The 19,656-nt window shown below is 47.0% G+C and overlaps 1 protein-coding gene across 3 annotated transcripts in view; it reads left to right on the top strand.

Annotated features, from left to right (window-relative positions):
* Sacs (sacsin molecular chaperone) overlaps positions 1-19,656 on the top strand; it is an 85,702-nt gene that overhangs the window by 22,305 nt on the left and 43,741 nt on the right. The window lies entirely within an intron of this gene.

The following is a 19,656-nucleotide window of genomic DNA, read 5'->3' as shown; positions in this document are numbered from 1 at the left end:
ATAAGTAAAGAAATGGTAGACAATGATACTTTTTGAGAGAGTTTTAAATAAAATGTAGATTGAAGCATTGTGGTTGGCATCCTCTATTTGAAACCTTATTCTTGGTGCTTCACAACATTTATCTTAATCACCAGTGAGAAAATAGATATCTTTTCTGTTTCATACCTGTCTAACATGAACAGTGAGAATCTGTGGAGAAACGGCTCTGGAAGTGAGGAGATGATGGGATTTGGAGACGGAGCTTCTGGTGGAGTGCAGTGATAGGGATAGATTCAGTCATTCCAGTTTTTGTAGATTCACCCCCAGTTTTCCTCAGAAAAATAAAACTCTGTTGACCCAGTTTTAACTGACCTTTTCTCTAGCAGATGCCTGCCGATGACTGTAATTATTCTAAGACAGCAAATGCACGTACTGTATAGCACCCCCCCCCACCCCTCGGCTACATGAGGAAGGTGGTGGCCTGTGTTCTTTTCACTAGACCTGTCAGTCCTCAGGTCTAGTTCTGTGTGTGTGGTTTCCACAACTCATTGTTCCAAGTTACTGTGGCAACGGGTCCTCGAGACATGGAGTAGGAACCATGTCTTGACAAACCCAGATATTTAGAAATGGCATAAATGGCGTGTTGGTGTATTATTTTGAAAAATCTGTAGCTGGGACAAGGGTGTAGCTCAGCAGTAGGGATTTGCCTACCGTAAGGCCCCCAGCTTGATCCCCAGCCATAAAAACAAGACCCTTCTGCACCAATAGTAAAAATCCCTGTTGTGAACATAAGCAAGAACATTTTTAAAAAGAAATGAAAAAAACCAGTCCATTTTGTTTTTATAAATAGCCTTTCTTTCTCAGTGATTTCTAGTCAGAGAATATTTATCAACTTAGGCTCCTGGGATTGTCTCTGATATGCTATTTCCAAGTAAAGTAGAGGTGAGTGTATTTTTAGACAAGTAGCTCAGCTGAGTGGAAATAGACAGTTGTACGATCTTATAGGTAAGTAGATGGTTATAAGATTTTTGCTGAATATCTCTACTTTGTAATCTCTACTTGTACATTTATCCTATCCCATAAGTATAAATTGATAGTCTTTAATTACAGTTGTAAATGCTCAAAAATCCCTCCCCCTTTTTTCCCCAAGATCTGGGATGGAACATTCCAGTCAGAGGAAGGTATGCTATAAGTAATGGTGCAAAATTACTTTTAGCCTATGCACATGAAGATGTATCTGAATCACAAATGAATTTCCTGTTTAGACTCAGGAGTCATGGCAGAAGAATTCGTTATACATGCACAAATATTTCAAAACTGGAAACCCCCCCAGATCTCAAACACTTCTGGTCCCAAGTATTTCTTGTAAGGTGTACACGGCAGACATGCTTTCCATGCTGTGTGTGAGGGCTTCGTGCTATCTATGTGCTATCTACGTGTTATCTACTCTAAGAATGTTCTTGGGGATTTAAATTGTCCTTAGCCCTTAGGAGAGCACTGAGGATGCTGCTGTCCCTAGAGAACTCTGATGGTAGTCTCAGCACCTGAGTGGAGTATAACCAACCCCTCCAACGTGGAAAGTGCAGGAGAGACAGGCCGGTCCCGAGCTTCGCGTCTTCTCTTACACTTGCACGTTCCAGGGAGCTTAGCCAAGCGCGCATTCACTCCGGGTGCTGAGCCTTGGCTATGTCTGTAATGAGAACACAGACACAGCAGGGTTTTCTGGGAGTTAAATGTGACAGTGTGGGTGTGGAGGGTTTGGAATATATTGGGTGATGATTAAAAATGAGAACTGTTCTGATTACTGCCTTGCTTTCCCTTCACCAAACCCAACATTTCTCTCTTCTCCGCTGTAAAATGTGAATACATTGCTGCAGCAGCCCGATAAGGTGTTTATAGAGCATCCTGAGATTGAATAGGAAGGGTTTGGCGTGCACTGAACGCTCAGATTGACGGCTGTGGGGATTCTTGGCCCGCGCTCCCTTCTGCACTGTGCTCAGTTTCATCAGTTTCATGGTGGAAGGACTTTTCTATGATGGTGCCTGGAACTGAGACTCTCCTATGATACATTGTTCGTCTGAACACACTCCTGCTATAGCCAGCTCATCCCATTCCTGGGTAGCCAGCTCACGACAGTGCTGTATTTCCTGTCATAATCACAGGATGGAATGTTTAATCGGCATCCATCATAAGCTCAAAAACCACCCGTGGGCTTAGCATTCCCGGGCCAGTACAGCTCAAGATGTGTCACCACACAAAGTCTGGGGGCTCAAGTCATGGCTCTCTTTCTAATGCAAAGTACCCTTGTATCACTTAATTGCCATGTGTATGTACACAAGGCCCTTACTGGTTAGCGTTATTTTGGCAGAGCTGCCTTTGACTAACTCAAAAATTTTGGCATCCAAACATCTAGCTCTTATTGAATTAATGGTGTAGTCAAAAGCCTCATGTAAAACCTGTACCGTACTATTTTAAGATGACTTCACAGCACTCCAGGGAATTCTTAATGCCCCTCTTTGGAAGTCGAAAAGGCAGGAATGCTAACTCAGAAGCATGACCTCATTTCCCAAGGCATGTTTAATGACTCTAAAAATAAACCTTGACTGCCTGTGTCTCTGTGAGCACAAGGACAAGGGAGGTCCAGCCCCTTGTCTGGCTTACTAGGGAGTGTGTGTGGCCTTCCAGATGAGTTTTGCCTAGGTCCTCTGGGACTGCCAAGCTGCTGAGGCATGTGCCTGAGATGCAGATCCTACCTATGGAGGAAATATGGTCCAAACAGGAGAGAGAGAGAGAGAGAGAGAGAGAGAGAGAGAGAGAGAGAGAGAGAGAGAGAGATGATGATGATGATGATGATGACTCCTGAAGCATCAGGCCCCCCTTGCAAGGACACCTGCATTGAACTGGGAGAAATGACAGAGATGGACAGAAGGATGTACACAAAGGCTATGTAGGAAAACTGGGGAACTAGATGTCCTGGGGCCCAGCATGAAGCAAGAAGGAGAGGAAGACACTGTGGGAAGCAGGACATAATAAGAGTGAAAGGACCCGATGTGTTGATGAGCTGGGTTTGTTGCAGCTTGCTTTGTGTGCATGAGAGAGCAAAGATGCCTGTGTTTGACTATTCTGGTAGTGGGCTGAGTATATTGAAAGACAGCTAACAGTAAACCAAAAACTAAACAACAAAAAACCAAAAACCAACAACGACAACCACTGAGCTACTCAGAAAAGCCAGTGTAGCTAAGTCAGGATGTTTTGTTCCAAGAGAACCTGCACATGATAGCCTGGGGAGCAGTCTCTGCTTTCACAGCAGTTATGGGTTTTGTTGTTTTCTCAGATGTTATTTCACACTATGAAACATGTCATTTTAATGAATATAGTTTTTTAGACTATTCAAAACATTGCAAAAAACTATTGCCACCCTCTAACTCTAGACTACATTCACCATCCTGCAAAGGAAACCCAAACTCATGAGCATCCACATGTAATTCCTCCTCCTCAGGTCTCTGGCAGCCATCCCTCTGCATTTGATTTCTATAGACCAGTTCTGGACATGTAAACAAATGCAGTCATAGAGTATGTGATCATTCACAGCTGGATTTCCCAGTTAGTGAAATGTTTTCAGTCATCTTTGTATTACTCAGTAATCCACCTAACTCTACCAGTTTATGGTCTTCCACCAAGGGCCTCAAGTTGGGGGAAGGATCCTAATAAAGATTCCCCCCAGCATGCCGTGTGAGGAGGCACAGCATACATGTAGGCAGTGATCTAGCCAGTTGTTCAGCCATGTTTATTGAGAATTTCTTGTGCTGGAGACTGACTTAATGCTGTGTCTCTTTAAAATTTATGTTTCAAGTCTTCAAGGTAATAGCGTTACTGGAAGTCACTGGCTGGACTCCATGTTTCCCAATTCTTGGTGTTTTGTTTAGAGAATTGAAATACACACACACACACACACACACACACACACACACACACACACACACACACACACACACACACACAGAGACAGAGACAGAGACAGAGAGAGACAAAGAGAGACAGACACAGAGACACACAGAGAGACAGACACAGAGACACAGAGAGAGAGACAGATACAAAGACACACAGAGGGAGAAAGGCAGCAAGAAGTTTTATTAAGAGGGAAGTGAAAGATACACTGCCAAGAAAGGCATTGGACCTTCTGAGTGACAGAATACTTAAGGGACTTGGATGTTTTGAGAATTCCATTTATGGGATCCAAGGCAAGGAGAAGCTGATTTCCAGGACTGTAGCTCTGGTGGTTCTCTGTTTTGATTGGCAGGTTTGGGTTACATAACTTCCCCCTTCCCCTACTGTTCATGTCCTTTCCCATGGTACCTCTGATTTTAATTAGATGTATATCCCTCATAGGCATAGGTTGGCAAACAGAGGAATTGGTGGTGGTGGGGTTGAGACAGGGTTTCTCTGTATTGTTTTAGAGGCTGTCCTGGAACTTGATATGTAGACCAGGCTGGCCTCGAACTCACAGAGATCCGCCTGCATCTGCCTCCCAAGTGCTGGGATTAAAGGCATGTGCCACCAACACCCAGCCAAACAGAGGATTTTTAAAGAGTTAACTCTGAAGACAGAGTTTGCCTTGCTGAGCATGTATCCAAAAGCCATTTTAGGTCAGACCTGCCGCATGTCTCCCAATCCCAGATATACCCAGGGACATGTCTGAGTAGAAACAGGTGTTATCAAGAGATCGCTAAGGGGAATCACTTATTTCCATTATTCAAGTAAAGCATGTGGCTTGATGCAGATGTGTGCGGGGGTCCCAGGTAACTAAATTTTTCCTGATTCCTGGCAACCTCAGAAATCCTCAAAGGTAAGGCGTTTGAGAAGGGTGATTAGGGTTTTGTATGGGTGTGAATACATGATGGGATTAGTACCCTCATAACAGAGACTACAGAGACACATAGCAAAGAGGCTATGTGGCTGAGCTAGGGGTGGGAGGCCTACCTCACAAGCACTTTGACCTTGAACTCCCAGCCCTCAGTACTGTGAGGAGTGTGTAGTTCAGTCCAGTCTGTCTGTGGTGTTCTGTATTGGCAACTGCAAGCACTCCAAGGCTCTGTGGCACAGTAAGCCTTGCCACCTGCCCTTCCTCCCTTGCCAAGGGAACACGTCAGGCTTGCTCTGGGGGAGCACACAGCAACCTTGTGGGTGTCACACACAAAAATGGAAGAACACACATCTGAGGATAGGTGATGGGAGGAGAGGGCAATTTAAAGGAAACTGTGGAAAGAAGTGAGATTGCATTGGGGTGTTACTGTCTTTGTAGAGTAGTGAAGGCAGCTTTCTGACTGTCAGTCAAAGGATGATGCCTAAGCGTAGACAAAAGTTGATGAGGGAGTGAGAGGGGTCCTCTGGAAGATCAAACCAAAATGTGTGAAGACCCTGGGTGAGAGAATGTCCTTTGATACCCGAGACCTCTGGTGACAAATGTGACTGTGGTACGCTGAGATCAGAGAGCTGGGGGCAGACTCATTCTGGGAAGAGGAAGCTGGTATGAAGAAGTGATTGACCACCAAGACCCACAGGATCAATTAGGTTGCTGACTCTGGTTCTTGTGATAGTCCACACTGGCTTCTCTCTGAAGTTGGGTTCTTTCTAAAGACCGTGACTGCCACCACCTGCAGGCCTCAGTCATTCTTTTGTGTGGACATTGGATTTGCCAATGCATAGCTTCACACTGGCCAAGGTGAAATGTCACTAGAATAACCAGGCAGCACCGGGCCCTGCCTTGTTGTCATGGGTCTGGGTGCTGCCTGCAGTCCAAGGCAAGGACTAGTGGGGACACCCATGTGGCCTCTTCTCATCCACACGTACCAACTGCATCTGGTACAGATGGTCTAAACTCCAGCTGTTGGTCCTGAATTTGCTTCCATCAGTGCTCATAGTTCACAACAGAGTCCCAAAGGCTTGTGATGTGTTAAAACAAGTGACAATCACCTCCACACTCCAAAGCACACACACACTTGCATGCATACAACCTTGTACACACAAGTTGTCTTGCAGGAACAAATACACGTACAATTCTTCCTTCTAAAGAGATAAACATTGTGCTTGCTGGTTGGTTTTCATCGTCAACCTGAATGGAATTGGAACCACCTATGAGACAGGCCTCTGGGTGTATTTGTGGAGGTGTTTCCAGAGATGTTTGACTGAGGAACGGAGACCCACCGACAGTGTGGATGGCATGTTTCCACGGGCTGGAGTTCTGGACTGGATTAAAAAGGAGAAAGGGGGAAGTGAGCCGAACACCAGCATTCATTTCTCTCTGCTTCCTAATTGTGGATGTAATGTGACCAGCTACCACCATGCCTTTCCCTCTGTGATGGGCTGTAATCTCAAACTATGAACCAAAACAAGCCCTCCCTTCTTTAAGTTGCCCTTGTCTAGTGTTTGGTCAAAAGACAAAAACTAATAGTATACAGGAATACACATCAGTTTGAAGGATTCCTCAACTAAGTAGGTGGTTTGACAGTAGAGATATTTTCATGCAGAGATTTGTAGTGGATATGAAACTTAATATTCCATAAATAAACTTGAAGTGGGCAGAAAATTCGATATTCTGTGCAACAAATTTGTACTGGATGGGCTTCTAGTATGATTTTTACCTCAATTTTATGTACTTTCAGCAGAGGTTGTATAATGAGGCTAATTAAGTTGAATGAACCAGATAGCTATTCATAATTTCCTTTTAAGGAGAAGTCATTCCCTTGCCCTTGCCCTTGCCCTTGGGCAAGCTGTGTTTCCAATGTCACCAACGTCATCTTAGTGCTTTTTTCAGGTGTCCTCACTGCGTTTGGTTCTTTTCACAGATGACATGCCTTTCAGAGTAGCCTAATGGATGTGGATATTTTCTGTTACTTGACCCACAGTGTTTATCCCTAGGATCTGTTTTAACGTTATGTATCTGTCTTGACCAGGCAGGGGCAGTCTTAGCCTTTCTTTCCCAGCTCTCCAGCTCTGGCCTGTGAGACAGCTGCCTCCTTCCAGGGTAGAGATGGCCAGAGTGAGGAGAGGTGATCTTTGAAGGAGATGGGAGGTCGGAATTCATGACTTTGACTGAGTTTGCCCTAGTCACAGAATTGATGTGTCATTCCAGAAGAAAAGTTAGAAAAATCATGATCTGTCAAAGTTGTGCCCCAAGGTGAGCAAAAGTCCCCTGCATGGAAAGTACTCCCTCCCTGGCATCTTTGAAAACGTGTTTTATGTAGGCAGCTTTGGCGGAGTTCCAGCTACCCCTCTCTGATATTCTTCCCAGTGGTTTTCATCCACAGCAGCACTGTAGATGACACAGCTGGATGAGTCTGCTAGCATTCCCCATCCGCTCTGTCTGCTACACAGGCCTGGAAATCTATGTCACTTCTGCAGGCCTTGCTGCTATAGTTGATCGGGTGACCCAGTTCTGGCCAATCAGAAGAAACAGGAGACTTCTGGAAAAATTCCTGCTTTCCTCAGACTCTGCTGCTCCTTACATTGAGTTTGAGTAAATTAGAACCTGCTATTCTCTTCTTTTCTTTTTTTTTCACTCTAGTCTAGGTTGGCCTCAATCCTCCCTCTCTCTCTCCTCTCTCTCTCTCTTTCTCTCTCTCCCTCCCTCTCTCTCTCTCCCCCTCTTCTCTCCTCTCCTCTCTCTCCTCTCCTCTCCCTCCCTCTCCCCTTCCCTCCCTCTCTCCCCCTCCCTCCCTCTCTCCCTCCTTCTCTCCCCCTCTCTCCCTCCTCTCCCCTCCCTCCCTCTCTCTCTCCCTCCCTCCCTCTCTCCCTCCCCCTCTCTCTCCCCCTCCCTCCCCTCTCTCTCCCCCTCCCTCCCTCTCTCCCCTCCTCTCCCCTCCCTCCCTCTCTCTCCCTCCCCCTCCCTCTCTCCCCTCTTCTCTCCTCTCCTCTCTCTCCCCCTCCCTCCCTCTCTCCCCCTCCCTCCCTCTCTCCCCCTCCCTCCCTCTCTCCCCCTCCCTCCCTCTCTCTCTCCCTCTCCCTCCCTCTCCCCCTCCCTCCCTCTCTCTCTCCCTCTCCCCCTCCCTCCCTCCCTCTCTCCCTCCCCCTCCCTCTCTCTCCCTCTCCCTTTTTATCAGTTTATAATAATGTAGCCCTGGCTGGCCTGGTACTGTGTAACCCAGGGTAAGGTCAAATTCACAGTCATCCTCCTGCTTCAGCCTCTCAAGTGCTAGGATTATGTGTGTGAGCCACCCTCCCTAGCTGGTATTGGCTATTTTAAGACACAAAGATACTTAACGTATCACCAAGTCTCTGATCATAACAGGGCTGAGGGGTGACCCTCCCATGGTTGCTGGGCATGTGAGAAAAATCAGCACTTGCTAGTTTAGAGCTCACTAGGGAGGACCATCACACAGGATGGACATGGGAAAGCAAGTTCAAGAAACCCGTGTGTGACGCAGAGTCCCAAAGCTTCCCGTGGGCCCACTCTCAAGTCCTCCTGTGCTCTGCTTGTCTCTTGCAGAGCCTCACTGCAGTGGGCTTCTCTGGGCTCTGGGCCTTCATGGTTTCACGGGTGCTGCTCCTTGTCTTAAAGGGCTTTTACTTTGTGTTGTCATTTCGGGGTGCCACGGCCACCCACGGGGTCGTCAGCATTCAGGCAAAATGCTCAGTCATCTCAGGTGTTAGCATTTCCAGGGGTGGCTGTGCATTCGCTATCAGCATTAAGATAAAATGCCTAGTCGTCCCAGGACCTTATGCGCCTGCGCAGTGTGTGTGTTTAATCCATGCGTATGCGTGGCGTTAGCTACATAAACACCCATGCGACATGCCAGCGCTACTTCCTCTCTTACCCGGTTTCTTCCAGACAGGCCCGCGCAACCCTTACTAATAAACTCTTAAAGTGGGTTTTATTTTATATCTTGTGGTCTGTTCTCGAGCACGGAAAATAACACTTTGCCCATGTGGCTGGTACCTTTCTCTCCTTCTTAGGATTATTGAGATATCTGTACTTTAAAAGAATACTGTTTTACCCTGATGGGTATTGGTGCATGCCTTTAATCCCAGCAGAGGCAAAGGGAGGGGAATCTCTGGGTGTTTGAGGTCAGCCTGGTCTACAGAGTGAGTTGCAGGACAGCCCTGGCTACACAGAGAAACCATGTCTTGAAAAACCAAAACCAAAGCAAACCAAAGGGGGGGTATTATATATGTGGGGAACGTATATCCCAGAATGTGTGTGAATTCCAGAGGACAGTATCGCGGGGTTGGCTCTCTCCTTTTACATGGGCACTGTGGATCAATCTGTCATGAGGCTTGAACGGAAATCCTCTTCCAGCACAACCTCACTTATTATTTTCAAGGTAACAGTCTTGCGCTGCCTCATTAAGCAAAGGAACAATAATTAGTTCTCTCTTTGTCTCTGCCTAACTTGAGAGGGGAAGCCTTGATGGTTCTCTACCATGAAGAAATGCTGTGAGACTCAACCCACAGACTCAGCACCACGTCCCTGGGATCACTCTCCTCCTCATTCCAAGTAGAAGATATATGCACATTTTGAACTTGGTTTTTTTTTTCATGTTTCTATGTTTTCTGGGCATTGCATTCTTCCTTGTTTCCTTTCCTCCTTCCCTCTCTCCCTTTTTTCCTCCCTCTTAATCCTTTCCTCACCCCCGCTTATTTCCCTAAGGGCCAATTTGATGGAAGCATTTTCTCAGTTGAAGTTCCCTCCTCCCCGATGATCCTGACTTGAGGCAAGTTGACAAAAACCAACCAACCAAACTAAACCAAACCAAACCAAACCAAACCAAACAAAAAACTAGGACCCCCTTCTCCCCCTCTCTTTCATTTTTGTCTGTATGTAGGCCTGTGCTGCAGGCCAGAAGAGGGCACCAGATCTCATTATGGATGGTTGTGAACCACCATGCATGTGGTTGCTGGGAATTGAACTTAGGACTTCTGGAAGAGTAGCCAGTGCTCTGAGCCATCTCTCCAGCCCCTCCCTTCTCATTTCCCATGACTCGCCCTTCCCACTCTCCCCCTCCCTTTCTCCCCTCCTCCCATTTCCCTCCCCCCACTCCCTATTCTCTCCTTTTCCTTTCTGCCCTCCCTCTCTGCCCCCTCTGCCCTCTTTCCTTCCCTTTCTCCCTCCCATCTATCCTTCCGTATTTCCTCTGTCCCCCTCCTGTCTTCCCTCCTGCATGTTTCTCTGCCTCTCTCCTCTCGCTCTTCCGTTCTCCTCCCCTTCCCCCACTTTTATCTTTCCCTTCCTCTTCTCGTTCCCTTCTCCCCTCCTCCTCCACTCTTTTCCTATTACTTCCTTCCTTATTCCATTCCTGTTTTCTTCCTTTTACTATCCCTTTCTTCTGTCTCCCCATTGCTTTCATTTCCGTCCGTTTTCTTTCTCCTTTCCTTCCCCCACTTCTTCCTTTCCTCTTTTCTGCCTCCTTCCCTTTTACCTCCCCCTCCTTCTCTTCCCCCCCCGTACTTCTTTTCACCCTCCCCATTTCTCATGTCCTCTTTCCCTCTCCTGCTTCCTTTTTCTCCCCTCCTCCACTTCCTCCTTTCACCTCCCTTTCTTCCCTTCTACACTGTCATAGCAGCCCCTCCCTCCCCCTCTCTTCTCCACCTTCCTCTCCTCTCCTTCCTTATTCTCTCATGTCCTTCTTCCTTCATTTCCCCTAGCTTCCATTCTTTCTTTCCCTTTTCCAGTCTCCCTTTCCACTCCCTCCCCTTCTCCATCAGTGTCTTTTTAGATTCTCACCTTTGACCTCATACTCCCCCTTTTCCCTTCTTCCTTCTCCTTCTTTTGCCTCTCCCTACATTTTTCATCTGTACCTCTCTTCTTTTTCTCCTCTCCTTTCCTTTTCTCCCAGTCTCTCCCTTTCCGCCCACTCTTCACTCCTCTCTTTTCCCTCCCTCCCTCCTTTCTTCCTTCCCTTCCTCCCTGTCCCTTCCTCTCTTCCTTCTCCTTTCCTCTCCCTCCCATTCCCCTTCCTTCCTGTCATTTTCCTTCTTCCTTTCCCACTTTGCTCTTTTCTTTTTCCTCTTCCCACGCCACCCTCCCCTTCCCCTCCTTCCAGTGCCTTTCCCTTACTCCCTCTACCCTTCCTATTTCTTTCCGTTTTTCTCTTCCTCTGTCCCTCCCCACTTCCCTGTTTTCCTCTTTCCTCCCATTTCTCTCCTTCCATTTCCCACGTTCGCTCCCTTTCCCTTTCTCCACTCTTCTTCCTCCCATCCCTTCAACTTCCTTCCTCCCATTTCATTTCCTTCCTTCCACCCCACCTCCCTCCTTCACTCTCCCTTCTCTCATGCCCCTTCCCTCTTTCTCCCCTCTTCCTTCCCCTATTTCTCCTACTTCATCACTTCTTTCCTATCCTTTTCTTCCCTATTGCCATCTTCCACCAATTCCCCTCTCCCTGTCTTTTATTTAAAATTTATTTTTAATATTATAATTACAGTATTTCTCCCTTCCCCTTTCTCCCTCCAAACTCTTTCATCACCTTTCCCCACTTTCCTTCAGATTCAAGGTCTCTTTTTTCATTGCTATTACATGCACATATGTATATCCATATATATTCCTAATATAATCTGTTGAGTTCATATAATGCTACTTGCATGTATGCTTTCAGGGCTGTCCCTGGGGAGGACCACTGCTCTACTGCCAGCTTTTCTCAGTTGCCTGTAGTTCTGTGTGTAGGGCGGGGGCCTCGTGGGATTTTCCCTGAGTACTTTGGTGTGTTTGTTGGTGTCATCCTTGTTCATCTCACATTTGGGTGCTCATGTTGGTGAGACTTTGCAGCTTGGGCTTCTGAAGTTACTAGGAGGGCTTCTGAAGTTACTAGGAGATACAGTCTCACAGCAAAGTCCCCAATGCTCTGGCCCCTACAGTCTTTCTGTCCCCTCTTCCATCATGTTCCCTGAGCCTGAGGTACGGGAGTGTTTTGTAGACATAGCCATTGGGTGTGGCTGGGCTCTACACCTCTACATATTGATTTGTGGTGGTGTTCTGTTATGGTCTCTGTCTGTGGCAAAGAGAAGTTTCCTTGATGAAGGGTGAAGACTCACTTATCTGTGGGTATAAAGACAAACACTTAGATTGCTGTCAGGATTATGTTGGATTAGTAAATTTATGGTTGGAGATTCTCCTCCACTAACCATGACTCACCAGCACTAGAATAGCTAGCTAGATTTCCAGTACCAGGTATGGTGCCCATCTTGTTGAGCAGTCTTGAGTCCAATAAGAGAGCTGTTGGTATGTGCCCAGGTAAGCATGCCGCTACTACACCACCTTCGCTGGTTGTTAATGCAGATCATAGGCATTATAGCTGAACAGGATCGCTGGTTGTTTCCGCCTTTGGAAGCTGCATGACGTCTTCTGGTACCATGAAAGCCACTCCTCCGGGACTCCTTCCTTTCTATCCCCCCTTTCCACTTGTTTTTCTCCTTTTTCCCCATCCCCTTTTACCTCCCCTTTCCCTCCTCCCTTCCTCCCTACCTCCCTTCTCCCTTCCTCCCTTTCTTTTCCTACTCCCCCTTCCCTTCTCCCTTTTCATCCCCCCTTCCCTTCCTCTCTTTCCCTCTCCCCTTCAAATCACTTTGACTCCCTTCTTCCATTCCCCTTCCTTCCCTCTCTTCCTCTCTATTTCCCTTAACTCTTTCATGACCATTTCCATCCCTTCTCATTTATCTCTTCCCTAGCTTCTTTCTTTCCCTTTCCTTTATTCTACCTCTTTCCCTCCTTGCCCCCCTTGCCTTCCTGTCTTTCCTTCCTGATGCATTCCTTTCACTCAAGCCTCCATTCTATTCTTTCCTTCCCTTTTCTCCCTTCCTTTCCCCCCTCGTCATCTCCTTCCTACTTTTCACTACCTTCTTTCCCCCTCATTTCTTTCTCCATTTCATCTTTTCTCCCTTCTCTCTTCATCCATCCCCTTTCCTTCATCCTCCTTTATCCCCTTCTCCTCCCTTCCTCCCCTTTCCCTTCTCCCATTTTTTCTTTCTTTTCTTCCCCCTTCCTTCTTTTGTTTCTCCTTTCTCCCCCTTTTCTCTCCCCCTTCATGATCATTTCCCATCCTTCCTCTCTTCACCCTCCTTTCCTCTCCTTCCCTAACTTTCCTACATTTCCCCTTTTCCTTTCCTGCCCTCTTTTCTTTCTCATTTTTTCTCTTCTTTCCTTCCCTTTCCCTCCCTCCATCCCTCCCTCTTTTCTTTCCTTTTTCCTACCCCCTCCTTCCCTCCCTCCCCTCCCCCTTTCCTACCATCTTTCCTTCACTGTTCTGCTTTTCCCTTCCCTCATCTTTCTCAATTCCTTTTCCTCTTCCTGTTTCCCTCCCTTCTTTCTTCCCTTTCCTTTCTTTTCCTTTCCCACCTGTATTGACTTCATCTGGAATCTTTCTTCCTCCCTTCCCCTTTCTTTCCTCCCCTTCTTTCTTTCCCTCTCTTCACATCTTCTTTTCCCTTTTCCCTTGAATTCCTTTTGCTTCTTCCTCTCTTTTCTCCCTTTCATCCTTTTTACCTTGACTCTTTTTCCTTCCTGCACTTTATTTTCTGCTACTTTCTCCTTTGTTCATTGATTCCGCCTTCATTCCTTTCCTCCTCCTTTCCCCTTCTCTCCCAGTCTTCCTTCCATTCCCCCACTTTCTCTCTTCTGTTCTCTCTCTTCCTCCATTTCCCTCTTTTCATTCCTTCCCATTTGGCCTCCCTTTTCTCTTTCCCCCCCTCCCTTTCCCCCTCTCTGTTCCTTCCTTCTTTCCTTTCCTCTCCTCTTCTAATTTCTCTCCCTGCCTGGCTCCCCTTCTCTCCACCCTTCCATGCCCATTCCTTACTCATTTCCTCCCTGCTTGTCCTCCCCTTTCACCTCTTCCATTTTCCCTGCTCCCGTCCCTCTCTGCCTCCCGCTTCCCTAATTCACTTATACCCTTTCCTCCCTTCTTTTATCATCTCTTCCCCTACTCTCTTATGTTTCAACTTCTGTTTCCTTCTTTTATCATTTCTTCCCCTTTCCCTCCTGCCTTTCAACTCCTTTTACTCCCTTCTTTTCTCTGCCTTCCTTCACCCCATTTCCTTCCTCGTCCCTTCCCTTTATTTTCTTCCCCCATTTCCTCTCCTTCTTCATTTCCCTTTCCTTCCTTCCTTTCCCTATGTTTTCCATCAATCCTGTTCCCCCTTTATCCTCCCTTTCCTCTCATTTCTCCATGTCCCTGCTTAGGTCTACCCTCTCATTTCTTCTATCTTTCCATTTCCTTCCTTTCCTTTCTCCCCCTTTCCTCTTCTTTACCCCTTTCTATTCATTCTTTTTCCCTTTGTTTCTTCCTTCCCCTCCCTCCCCTCCCTCCATTTCCCTCCCTTCCTTCTTCTTTTCCACCTCCATTCTTTCCCCTTTCCTCCATTTTCATTCTCTTTCCCCTCCCTTCTAACCTTTTCTATCATTTTCTGTCTCCTTCCCCTTTCCCCCTCTTTCCTTCCTTTCCCTTCCTCTTTTGCCATTCTCTGTCCTCCCTTATTTTTCCTTCTCACTTTCATTTGTTCCTTCCTATTTTGCTCCTTCCTCTTTCCACAGCCCCTTGCCATCTCCCATATCCTGCTCGTCTCTTTCCCCTTCCTCTACTTCCTCTCTTCCCTCCACTTTCTGCTTCCCTGTATCTTTGTCTCTTATCTGACCCCCAGTTTTGTTCTAGTGCTTTCATTTTCCCTCAGTGCTTCCCTTATCTCTCACTTCCCTCCCTCCACCCCTTATTCCCTACCCGCCCCCCAGGTCCTTCATACTCTCCATCCATCCATTCTGTATTTCCTCTATTCTACTTCCCTTTCATCCTCCCCTTCTTCCTTCCATTATTCCTCACTTCCTCTCCCCTTTTTCACCCCCTTCCTTTCTTGCTTCTTCTTTTTGCTTCTGCCACTCTTCCCCTTATTTTCTTACTGGTACCCACCCAAGCCTTTCTTATCTTCTCTTTTCTTTTCCCTCCTATCCTCACCCCCTTTCCCTCCTGACAACCCTCACTCTTTCCCCTTTCCTCTCTCCCTTCCTATCCCCACCCCACCCCCGCTTACTCTCCCCCTTCCCCTCCGCCCCACCCTCAGCCCCCTTTATGGCCCACTTCCCTTTCTGCCCTTCTGTTCCCTTTCTCCTTCACCCATTTTCCTCCCTCAAATTTCCCTCTCTTCCTTTCCTGCCTTCCTCCCCTTCTCTCCTCTTACTGTCCTTCCTCCCTCCTTTGCCTCCCACAACTCTCCCCCTTTTTTAAACCCTCCCTCTCCCTTTTCTCTGCCTTCTTTGTGCCCTCCCTTGCTTGTCTTTCCTCTCCATCCCTCCTTTTCCTCCCTCCCTTCCCTCCCTCCTTCCTACATCTTTTACCTTGTATCTCACACTTCACCCTCCCATTTGCCTATTTTCCATCCTTTCTTTTTCTGTTCCTTCCCATTTTCATCTAACTCCACCCTTTCCCTTTCTGCTTCCTTTTCTGTCCCTTCCCTCTCCCCACCTCCCCCCTTCCTTTCATCTTCCTATAATTTCTTCCTCCCAACCTCCCACCTTTCCTTCTTTTTCTTCCCTCTTTCCCATGCCCTCCCCTTCCACCATCACTCCTGGTTTGTCCCAATCTTCCTTCCTCTTCCCTTAGCTCTCAGACTCTTTCAATTGTGTTCCCCTTCTTCCACTCTTTCAACCACCCCATCCTTCCCTCCTCCCACTGTTTTCTTTCTTCTTTTCCTCCTTTCCTCTCTTCTTTCCTGATTCTTATTTCCCTTTCTCCTACTATCCTCTTCCTAGTGCCTATCCTCACTGTACTTTTCTCCCTCTTCCCTTTTCTCTTCTGTTCCTCCATGCTTTTTCCCTCCCTTTTTCTTCCCCTTTCTCCCTCTTCTTCTGCTTCTTCATTTTTCCCTTGCCTTCTTTTCCCATCCTCCTTCCTTTGCCATATCGCTTTACCTTCCCCATTTTCTTCCTCTTCCCATTTCAACTTCCATTTTCCATGTAACTTTCCTGCTTTCTTTCTCTCTCACTTATTCCTTCCTGTTTCTTTTTTTCACCACCCCTGTCTTTCCCGGGGTCCTTCCTTCCATCCCTTCTCTTCATTACCAATTCCATTTTTCTCTCTCTCATTTCTCACTCCCCGTTCTCTTCTTCTGGATTCATCATTCTTTCCCTTTCCCCTTTCTCTCTTTTCTTTTCTTCCATCATCCCGTCCTGTCCTGTCTTTCCTTGCTTTTTCTACTCCCCACTTCTCCGTTCCTTCCTTTCATACATTTCCTACCTCTTAACCTTCCCTTTCTTTCCTACCTTTTGATTTTCTCCCTTTTCATTCTCCCCTCCCCTTTCCACTTCCCACACTCCCCACCCACTCTTTGTCTTTCCCCTGGTTTCTTCCCTCTTCTCCCTTAATGCCTTCTGTGGCCTCTCCTCCCTTTCACCTTTCACCTTTTATTTTCTCTTCTTATATCCTTTTCTTTTTTACCTCTTTTTCTTCCTCTTTCCTCTCTCTCATTTTCCTCCTTCCATTTTCTCTCTTCTCCCCTCCCTGCCACTTTCCCCTTCATCCCTCTTTTTCCCTTAATCTTTCCATCTTCCTTCCCTCCCTCATTTTCTTCCATCTTTGTTTTTGTCTCTTCCTGCCTCCATTTTACTCCCATCCCTCCACTGTTTCTTATTTCTCTACCTCCTTCCCTTTTACCTCTTTCTGTCCCTTATTTCCTCTGTTTTAACCTTCATCCATGCCTTTCCTCCTTTCCCTGACCCCTCATTTTTCCTTCTAACCCTTTCCTTTACCTCTCTTCTTTCATCCTCCCCTTTCTATTTCCTTCATTCCCCTATTAAAAATGCCCTTCTTTCCTTCAATTCTCTCTCCCTTTCCTTCCAAGGTTTTGTTTTTCCTCTACCTTCCTTTCCCCTCATCCTTTCATTTCCCTATCCCCTTCCCTTCTTTCTCCATCCATCCTTTTTGTGGTGGTTTCAGTAAGAATTTCCCCATATTTTAAAATTCATGGTCCTAATTAGTGGAACTATTTAGGAAGGATTCAGAGGTGTGGCCTTGTTGAAGGAAGTGTGTCACTGGGGGTGGGCTTTGAAGTTTCAAAAGCTCATTATAGGTCAGTGTAGGTGTCTGTCTGTCTGCCTATCTATCTATCTACCTACCTACCTATCTGTCTATCTAATCTACCTACCTACTCCTCCCCCCCCCTCTCTCTGTGCATCCTGCTTATAGACCAGATGTGAGCACTCAGCTACTGCTCCAGTGCCATACCTACTTGCCTACTGCTTTACTCCCCACTATGATGATAATGGACTAACCCTATGATGGTGTAAGTAAGTCCCAATGAATGCCTTCTCTTATAAGTCGCCTTGGTCATGGTGTCTCCTCACAGCAATAGAACAGTAACTAAGACACTTGCCTCACCCCTCCCTCCTTCCTTTCTTCTTCCTTCCTCTTTTTCACTCATTAATCCTCCTCCCTTCTATTTCCCTTCTACTCCTTTCTTCTTCCTCTTTTTCCCTTTTCTTTCTAATCCTCTATCCTCCCATCTTTCCATTCCTTCCTTCTTGACATTCCTTTATCTTTCCTCTTTTCCTTCCATTCCTTTTTTCTTCTCTGCTATTTTCTTCCTTCCCCTTCCTCCTCCTCTTCCTCTTTCCTCCCTCTTCCCTTCCCCATTGTCTCCTCTCTTCCTTCCCTCTTTCCCTTTCTTTCTCCTCCAACCACTGTTTTTTCTTTTTGTCATCCCTCTGCCCTTTCCCCGTTACTCCCTCCCTTCTTCCTTTCTCCTTTCTTCCCCTTCCTTCCTCCTCTCTTTATTCTTCCCTCCATTTCCCCATCCTTTCTCTTCTCTACTCTCCATCCCTCTTTTCTTGTCTTCCTCATTTTGTCTACTATTCTTGACTTTCTTTGAGGATGGTCTGTGATGTGCAACTGTAAATTAAATAAACCTTTCCCATCCCCCACCCCTCTCAAGGGCTTTTGGCCATGCTGTTTTATCACAGTAATAGAAAGCTAACTAAGACATCAATTAAAAATATGATTATGTGACTGGAAGGGACAGATTTGGATAGAAAGCAGAGGTTGCTTAGGGGAGGAAGTGATGATATGACCAGCACAAATGTGAAAGAAGTGTCCTCTAGTTGAGTGCCTCTGGGTCCCTTCCTTCATGCATGAAGCTGTGTAGCCTCCATTTCTTTCATTTTCTTCAGGCCTCTAATTAAAGTCTCATGTCAGAGTGGAACACGTCAACCACTCCCCCCATTGTCGACTGTTTTAAATGGTGTGTCCTGCCACCTGACTTTACAGGGAGGGTTCATCTATCACTTGCCTACTTGCCTATGTTTCTCTTCCTTCCTTGGAACGTAGTCATAAAATTAGCAGCTTTAGTCACTTTTATTGCTTATTAAAATAAGGATTTCCGTGATCTTCACTAGTCTTACTCTCTCCTGCTTGGGAGAAGTTTGCAGGGTGAAGTCAGGCCTGGCTTCCTGGTTTGTCTTTCCTGACTTCAATCTGCATGATTTTCAGCATGTTAAAATCATTTCATCCTTCAGATCCATGAAGATCTTCACTAAAGACGGATCCTGCCTCAATAGCACATGCGTTGTCCATGTCCATGTGTGTGCATTTGGAGGCTTATGTGGCTTGTTTTCATTATTTCTTTCTTGAATTTTTCCCCCATTTCATGGATTTTTTTGTTTGTTTTTTCTTCAATTTCTTTAAGGGATTTCCTCGTTTCTTCTTTGAGGGTCTCCATCATCTTCATGAAATAATTTTTAAGGTCTGTCTCCTCTCCTTCGTCTATGTAGTCCTTTTCGGGTCTTGCTGGTGTTGGATCCCTAGATTCTGGTGGGGTCATGTTGGTCTTTCTATTGCTGAGTGAGCTCTTATTCTGTCTTCTTCCCATCTCTTCTTCCAGTGGAAGCTGGTGAGGTCTTTCTGTCTCCACTGGTCTCCTTCCTTCCTGAAGCTGAAGCTGGACTAGCTGGGGTTTGGGGCTTGGAAGAGCTGATGTCTTTCCTGAAGCTGGACTGGCTGGGTTTTGGGGCTTGGAAGAGCTGATGTCTTTCCTGTGTGGGCGGGTCTTCTGAAGCTGGATTCGCTGGGGTTTGGGGCTTGGGCTTGGAAGAGCTGATGTCTTTCCTGAAGCTGGACTTGCTGAAGCTGGACTCGCTGGGGTTTGGGGCTTGGAAGAGCTGATGTCTTTCCTGTGTGGGCGGGTCTTCTGGATGCCAGGAGTGGCCCCAAAGATCAAGGGGATGGGCGTGGGGGGGGGATCCCAGAAGCTGGACTCGCTGGGGTTTGGGGCTGGGAAGAGCTGATGTCTTTCCTGTGTGGGCGGGTCTTCTGGATACCAGGAGTGGCCCGGAAGATCAAGGGATGGGAGTGGGGGGGGAGGGATCCCAGCCGGAGACCCAATCTCACCTGAAGCTGGATTCGCTGGGGTTTGGGGCTTGGGGCTTGGAAGAGCTGATGTCTTTCCTGAAGCTGGACTTGCTGAAGCTGGACTCGCTGGGGTTTGGGGCTTGGAAGAGCTGATGTCTTTCCTGTGTGGGCGGGTCTTCTGGATGCCAGGAGTGGCCCCAAAGATCAAGGGGATGGGCGTGGGGGGATCCCAGAAGCTGGACTCGCTGGGGTTTGGGGCTGGGAAGAGCTGATGTCTTTCCTGTGTGGGCGGGTCTTCTGGATGCCAGGAGTGGCCCGGGAGATCAAGGGATGGGAGTGGGGGGGGTCCCAGCCGGAGACCCAA

Source organism: Mesocricetus auratus, unplaced genomic scaffold (genome assembly GCF_017639785.1).
Source record: "Mesocricetus auratus isolate SY011 unplaced genomic scaffold, BCM_Maur_2.0 Super-Scaffold_100707, whole genome shotgun sequence".
Taxonomy (NCBI): Eukaryota; Metazoa; Chordata; class Mammalia; order Rodentia; family Cricetidae; genus Mesocricetus; species Mesocricetus auratus.
Note: the sequence above shows the minus strand (reverse complement) of the source record. Positions and strands in the feature narration are given on the sequence as shown.